Raw genomic sequence first — 8,711 nt, 5'->3', positions numbered from 1 at the left:
CGCTGCGCCACCGGGGAGGCCCTACTTCTTTATCTATTAAACAAATATATTAGATGACTAACTGAATCAAACCTAGTAGAAGTCTTTGTATATATACAAAATGAGAAAACACACTTCACAGTGAAGTGCATTTTCCCAGGTCTTATAAATTTCAAAATCAATATTTGAACTTGTGGTCATTAAAAATATATATACAATTTCAAATTGTATCTATTATCTATGTGAAAGATTTATATATATTCACATCTTCACATCCATCAAAGATCCATAGAGATACCTACAGAGTTGTCTGGAATTCTTTATCTGCATGGTTTCCTCCTCTCTGAACTCTGCCCTACACACTTTCCAATCTCCTGGGATATCCTGAACTCTGTTTCTGATTCTTCATCTAAGCAAGATCATTGGGCTCTGTGTGGATTTCCTTCCTTACTCCATAATTTATGCCTCCAGGCAGAAATCTATGGTGATTATAGGGCTCAAGTCATGTTTCCTTTCAAGTATCACAATTGTGTATTCCCTGTTATCTGTCATTTGATGTCTGAAAGCAATAGTTTCATATATTTTGTCCAATTTTTTTGTTTGCTTTTTGGTGGAATGCTAAATCTGGCCCGTTTTATTACATTGTGGCCTAAAATGGAAGTCTGGTCATTAAATAAACATCCTTCTGAGTGGAGAAAATATTCATATAATACATAACTAATTAGAGATTAAAATCCAAGCTATATATATAAAAACTCATACGATTCAACAATAAAAAAACAAATAACCAGGGCCTCCCTGGTGGCACAGGGGTTAAAGACAGCGCTATCAAGCTATTGCCAGCCACTGCAGCATGAGTTGGATCCCTGGCTGGCCAGGGAGATACCCACATGGCTCAGCAGACCTCTCCTAACTCGCCCGCTGCTCCCCTCAGCGGTGTATTTCAGCCCATCTGCCTGTTCTGCCTGTTCCCACTCTGTCTCTGGTGAATCCTCTCACTCCCCCATGCCTCTGTACCCCAGTTCTTGCATGCATAAATAAATAAATATATTTTTAAAAGATTTTATTTATTTATTTATACAAGCACTGGGTACAGTCAGAAGTGCGGGAGGGTGAGGGAATTCACCTGAGCCAGAGGAGGGAGCAGAACAGGCAGACTGACGAAACACACTGCTGAGGGGAGCAGCCTTGTGGGACCCTCGCCGGCGGCCGGCGTTCAACCCCTGTGCCACCAGGGGAGGCCCATAAATAAATCTTTTTAAAAAAGAAAGTAAAATTGGAAATATCATAAGACCCAGATTTCCTAACTGCAAGCAAATACCCATAGAATATGAAAATATTGATCAAAAACCCATATGTTCCACAATGTTCATAGTAGCATAATTGACAATAGCTTGGACATGATGATGGATGATTGAAACAAGATATGATATATCCACAATATGGAGTATTATATAGGCATAAGAAAGGATAAAATGCATCCATTTGCAACAAAATAGAGGAATTCGAGAAAATTATGTGCAGCAAACTAAGAACAATAAAAAACAAATATTGGACATTTACATAGCAGACAATCTGATAAAATAGAACACTTTAAAAAAAATGAGTGGACATTAATAAACATCCTGAATTCTCTGAGATGAAGAAGGAGGGGGGAGGGAAAAGGGAGAGGACACAAGGGATGGTGGGGGGAAATTAAAATAAAATGGAAGTCTATCATCTGTTTTGTCAATTTGTTTGCCAAGTTTTATTTTTTAATTTTTTTTCAAACAGAAATATCTGAACTTTATGTAATTAAATTAATTGACTTTTTAGTTTATGACTTCTGGATTTCAAACTTAGAAAGGCATTCAGGGCTATTTCTTCATGATGATTCTAACCTTGGGCCCTTTGTGATCATACAGCCTTGACTTGAGCCCTTCTCACCTTTCTTTTAGATTACATTTGCCCATTCTCAGTGAAGTGGGACTTTTATTTCCTATGTGTGAGGTTAACACATGAGACATGTACAGGGTTAATTTGGCATTTTATCTACACTTCCCCAAACATTTATGACATAAATTAAATATTCTGAATAATTTTGTGTTTTAATTTTTACATCAAGGCAAGGGAAAGATTTGGGCATTCTAAAGAGTTATTTTTGTTTATTTATGCATACATGAACTGGGTATAAGCCAGATGTGCAGGGGATGAGAGGATCCACCAAAAACAAACCGGGAAGCAGGACAGGTGAATCTACTGAAATATACTGCTAAGAGGAGCAATGGGTGAGATAGGAGAGGTCTCCTGTGCCATGTGGGTCAGCCCTCTGGCCGGGGATCAGGCTAATGCTGTGATAGTGCTGAGACTTGATCCCTAGGCCACCAGGGAGGCCCCCAGATTTGGGCATTCTAAACTGTTTCTATCAAACTATTGTCTCTGTCATGAACTCTAAAAACCTATTTTAAAACTCAAAGAGTTCTTTGATATCTGTGCCAAACTGAATTAATTGCACTCTCTTGAGACAGGATACGTGAAGCTCTGACTGACTGAACTGGGGAGGACCCCAAGGTAATAGGAAGTAGAAATGGAAAAATACAGAGATTCTTATTTCAACATATGCTTCTGCCACACCCTCTGTCTTCTGCGCTTTCTGATTCATCAGTCCAACAACACCATCAAAATAAAAAATAAAACTAATCTGATATTACCTACTTTTCATTCTGGGGCTCACGGCCTTCAAAGGCGCACTTACAAACCAACCTCGCTAACACCAGGCCTAGCACATGGGCCGAGAGTCTGCATTAAACTGACTATGGAGGGGCCTTCCTGGTGGCGCAAGGATTAGGACACAACCTATGAAGCAATCCACAGCCACTGCAGCACGAGTTCGATTCCCAGCCAGCCAGGGAGCAACCCACATGGCTCAGCAGACCTCTCCTGACTTGCCCACTGCTTCCCTCAGCAGAGTACTTCAGTCAATCTGCCTGTTCTGTTCCCCACTCTGCCTCTGGTGAATCCTCTCACTCCCGCACCTCTGGCCTGTACCCCAGCTCTTGAATGCATAAATAAATAAATCTTTAAAAAAAACCAAACTGACTATGGAGAATGACTTTTGGAAATTGTAATTGTGTTAACTTAATTTCAACTTTTTCAGAATGTAAGTCATTGGACCAGGTAAACTGTATTATTCAAAACAGTTGACTTTTAATATCTTCACCTATCTGGATCAGCTCTCTCTTGGTGAACTTCGTTCTGTACTTTTCAGTACCATAAACAAAGACTTTCTCACTGTCAGCTACCAATATTACACCTCCAGTTTTCAGCAGAAAACTTCATTGACTGTTCCATAAATTATGTGGAATCAAGTCTCACATTCCTTATATCAAATATCAGATGAATTCACCATTTTATTTCTTTAAAAATATTTTATGTCCTTAAAAATATTAAATTATGTTTCTATTTGGGGGCCTTAGTGTTTTTCTAGTGAAACTGTAATCTCCCCATTAAGAAAAGTGATACCTGGGCCTCTCCGGTGGCGCAGTGGTTGAGCGCTGGGTTGCGAAGCTGTCCGCGGCCTCTGCGGTGCCGGTTCGATCCCCGGCTGCTCCCCGGCCACTGGAGGAGGGTCCCACATGGCGCGCAGACTTTTCCTGCAGCCCGCTGCTCCCCTCAGCAGTGTACTTCGGTCCTTCTGCCTGCTCTGCTCCCTGCTCTGGCTCTGGTGAATTCTCTCACCCTCCTGCGCTTCTGACTGTGCCCAGTGATGTATAAACAAAAACAAACAAACAAACAAATAAATAAATAAAATATGACTCTATTAAAAAAAAAAAAAAGAAAAGAAAAGTGATACCTGCCTTGCGCTTGCAAGCAAAGACCTTGCACTCCATGCTGTCAACAGTGACCAAGAACTATTTCCTTGCTTGGCAGCACAGCTGTGGGACTCCCAGGCAGAGAGCACCAACCTCTCCAAACAATGGGCCTAGCACATGGGCCAAGAGTCTGCATTAAACTGACTATAGAGAATGACTTTTGGAAATTGTGGTTTTGTTAACTTAATTTCAATTTTTCCAGAATATAAGTCTGGATTCTAATATCAGTAGGTGGCCTTACCTCCTGCCCTGCCACCCACAATCACCAGCTTATTACTCAACCTCTTTGTTGTTCCAGAGCAGAGGCTCTGTAAACAACAGCCTGTGGTTCAAATTGGACTGCTGCCCTTTTGCAAATAAAATAAAATATATATATATATTTAATTGTTTAAGTGATATCTGTTTTTTTTTTTTTTTAAAGATTTATTTATTTATTTATCTATCTATCTATTTATTTATTTATTTATACAAGCACTGGGTACAGTCAGAAGCACGGGAGGGTGAGAGAATTCACCAGAGCCAGAGCAGGGAACAGAGCAGGCAGAAGGGCCGAAGTACACTGCTGAGGGGAGCAGTGGGCGGCAGGAGAGGTCTGCGCACCATGCGGGACCCTCCTCCGTAGGCCGGGGAGCAGCCGGGGATCGAACTGGCATTGCAGAGGCTGCGGGCAGCCTCACAACCCAGCACTCAACCGCTGTACCACCGGGGAGGCCCTAAAATAAAATATTGTTGGAGTACAGTCATACCCTTCCTTGCTATATTATCTGTGACTGCTTTCACGGCGCAATGACTGAGCTGGGTAATTGCAACAAAGCCTAAAATATTTACTACCTGACTCTTGAAGAAAATGTTTGCCAACTTTTGCCCTAGAGAACTGAAATGGTGAGGGGAATTTTGTTCTCTTTCTAGGCTGCTCCAGAGCCCCAACCTGGCATCCAGAAGCCAGCTAGGGTTTGATTATCATTCTTAGCCCTCTCTCCTCTGTCTTGGCTGATTCCCATTTCCTGCTTGCTAACAAAGCACAGTGACTTAGTTTGAATAAGTCAAGAGGCAGTATGAGATAAGGATTTAAATGAAAATAATTTATTTGGGAAAGGTTGGAAAGAAGTCCCAATAAGGGTATGGGGAAACATGACAGGAAAGGAAGTCAATACAAAATGTATTATCATGAAAATTACCATTGTAGGCAACTGGAGGTCAGGCTCCCAACTGTTCTCTGGAAGCCAATATAGAGCACCAGTCTCAGTGTTACCCGACCTGAGGAGGGAGGGACCTGGGGTATTTACTTGCAAAATTAAGTGGGTTGCCATTAAGTGGGTTGAGGTGAGCACCTACACTTCTGTCTGTGCTATTCTGAACGAGCTCTGCACACTCTGGAGTTCTAGGTGCCTATCTCTTAGATGGAGGTGAAAGGACTGGCCTCCTATCTGATCTGGAAAGAGAGCGGTATTGAAGTGTTAAGAGTGTTTGTTTTCTTCCTCAGGTGGGAGTCCTCTTATTTTTACTTAATGGCAATAATAAGAAAATTATAAAAAAAATTTTTTGATTTGTAAGTGTAGAAAATAGGAAATTTTAAATCCATCCCAAAGCTAGCCACCTATGAAAGTTTAATGTTCTGTATAACATTCCAGATTTTTGACATATAGATTTGTAGTCTTCCATAAAGGAACTCACAGGAATATTGTAACAGGGTTGTCCCCAGGAAAGGGGGAGGTTTCACGTTTCCTGCCCCACGCCCCACCCAAGGAAGGGTGGGGCAGGGAACGTGAAACCTCCCCCTTTCCTGGGGACCACCCTGTTACAATATAACCATTTTTTTTTTTTTAATTTTATAGAGGCATGTTTATTTATTTATTTATTTGCTTGTTTTTTTGTTTATGCATGCACTGGGTACAGTCAGAAGCGCGGGAGGGTGAGAGAATTCACCAGAGCCAGAGCGGGGAGCAGAGCAGGCAGAAGGACCGAAGTACACTGCTGAGGGGAGCAGCGGGCGGCAGGAGAGGTCTGCGCGCCATGTGGGACCCTCCTCCGGTGGCCGGGGAGCAGCCGGGGATCGAACCGGCGCCGCAGAGGTCGCCAGCAGCTTCGCAACCCAGCGCTCAACCGCTGCGCCACCGGGGAAGGCCCTAACCAATTTTTAATCTGCTTTTTTACTTGTCAATATATTAAGGCTATATAGGCATGCATCAAGAGTTATGGCTTTATCTACACGACCTTCTTCTTCATAGCTAGATGTTACGCCATTGCATGATTATGCCATCGTTTAACCTATCGACGCTTGATGTTGTGCTTTCATACTTTTTCCAATTTTCTGCAAGGAAAATCCTTGTATCTCTATCTGCTAAGTTGGGCAGATGCTGCCACAGGGTAAAATTTTAGAAGTGGAACTTCTTCATCAAAGAGTAGACACATTAAAAAATTTGGGAAGTATTTTCAGTGGAAAATTTTATAAAATTTAATGCCTCGTCATGAAAGGTTCAGACCAGTTTCATTTCATTAACAGTGGATGTTTCTGAACTTTTTTGAATTTTATTTTTCATGTCTTTTCTCCATGTTTCAATTGGGGTGCTCAATTATAATTTGATTTATATGAGCTCTGTCTGTATTAAGGATAATATACCACCAAGATATTGACAGTAAACTCTGAATGATGGAAAGGCCAGACACATCATTTGCTTAAATTTTTGTGCTTAAAAAATTTTTAAAGGAACTCAACGGAACCAGGATATCCCTCAAAGAGATTGGACACATTCTCCAGAAGAGATGAAGGATAGATAAATTCCAGGTGTGAAAAAGCCTCTCCTGGAGGCACAGTTGCAGAAAACATGTGCTTGCAGGTCATATCAAACCTTCTGGAAATTTACTTGCTTCTCATCCAAGGCCTGCTCTTTGAACAGAAAGCTGATGCATCTCTGCACCCAGATTGGTCTGAGCTAACTGCTAGCTCCTCAGGAACCAAATTATATACAATCTGACTTCAAAGTGGAGTATCCCAAAGATTGGGTCAAATGCATTTCTTGACCCTTTTTTGCTGCATAACTCTTTAATCCACACTTTAAAACAGCAACTGTGTAGGAGCAAACAGAAACAAAGACAAGGAAGTGGGATTGGAAGGATTATGCTGCCTTAATGCCCATGGGTCCTCAGGTCATCCTCCTCTTCCCTTGTTATTTATTTTTTTTAATATATATTTTTTTAATTAATTTATTTATTTTTAAAGATTTATTTTTATTTATTTATATAAGCACTGGGTACAGTCAGAAGCACGGGAGGGTGAGAGAATTCACCAGAATCAGAGTGGGAGCAGAGCAGGCAGAAGGACCAAAGTACACTGCTGAGGGGAGCAGCAGGTAGCAGGAGAGGTCTGCGCACCATGTGGGACCCTCCTCCAGTGGCCGGGGAGCAGCCGGGGATCGAACCAGCGCTGCAGAGGCTGCGGGCAGTTTCGCAACCCAGCGTTCAACCGCTGCGCCACCGGGGAGGCCCTATTTTTTTAATTTAAACAACAACTAGGGTGTAGGCCAGGGGTGCAGGGGTGTGGAGGAGGTGGGGGGGGGGTGAGAGGATTCACCAGAGACAGAGTGGGAAACAGAACAGGTGGACCTACTGAAATACACTGCTGAGGGGAGCACAGGTGAGTCAGGAGATGTCTTCTGTGCGATGTGGGTTATTTCCCTGGCTGGGGATTGAACTCGTGCTGCCGTGGCTGGTGATAACTTGATGGCTCTGACTTTAACCCTGCACCACTAGGGAGGCCCCTCTCCCCTCGTTATTATTCAAATAGTTTATTTCATACATTTTCTGTTTTGCAGAAAAATGTGCAAATAAAAGCATTTTTGGAAAACTGCAATTTTGTGCTGATCTGTATTAGACTTTAAAAGGCTGTGCCTGCTATGCATACATGGCTTGTATGAAAGCTCAGAGTCAGCACTGGATGCAAAAGAGCCGTCTCTAAAATGTGAGCTGGGCTCCGCAGTTGGGGCAGACAAGTCTGGCTGGCTCTGGGGCAGGACCGTGGTGGAAGGGAATATGAAGAGGAGCTCTCTCCCTGGCGAACCGTGAGTCCCTCCAAACGCCGTTATCACTTCTCACCAGGATAAACCACACAAAGAGTATCTGTTTGAAAAGATACACAGGGTTCCCGCCTGCAGCCTCCCCACCCCAACTTTACCCTGACGCGCGCACGGGTAACCCGCACATTCCAGTGGAGGGTTGGGGTGAACCTGGCGCCCCCTAGAGGTGAGGGCGCCGCAGGGTGTGCTGGTGGTTGACTCCCTGGCGCATCGCCTGCGCGGACTTGAAGCCTCTGGTCGCAAACTTGACCAGTCTAATCTCTGCTGTGTTCTGTGTAAGGAAGCCGGTTGTAGTGAAATCGTTTGACTGTGACTTTCAACACTCTGATGGGTTAACTTCTGAATAAGAATCCTGCAAACAGAGAGTCTTTGCTCCATCTTTTAAAATTTAATGAAAATGTATCAGATATTAAACCATTTTCCTGCCTCAATGCGCGGTATCTCAAATTTTACAGTCGCTGTGAAGATAGATGAATTGTTCTCCAAGGACAAAGCTATTTTCCGCTTTTTATTGAGCCCTGTCCAAGCCTGAAGCCAGAGCAAAGGGAGCCCACCTCCCCGACTCTCCCACCTCCCGAAGGAAGAACAGGGCGTGTCTTCAGGTCTGCTGGAAAGAACAAGGGATTTTTTTTTTCTTACTGCTTGACTTGTTTTTCCCACCCGGAGTTTTCAGAATAGGCTTTTCCATTTTTTAACTTTGTTTTGTCTTGCACATGAAAGACCCCCTTTACAACTGCATCACCGAACCCGGGAGCTGTAGCGTGTCTGGCCAAGGTTGCACAGCAAGATGGGTCCTGAGCTGGGGCTG

The sequence above is a fragment of the Talpa europaea genome (assembly GCF_964194135.1).
Source record: "Talpa europaea genome assembly, chromosome: 10".
Classification (NCBI taxonomy): domain Eukaryota; kingdom Metazoa; phylum Chordata; class Mammalia; order Eulipotyphla; family Talpidae; genus Talpa; species Talpa europaea.
This window is presented reverse-complemented; position numbering follows the sequence as displayed.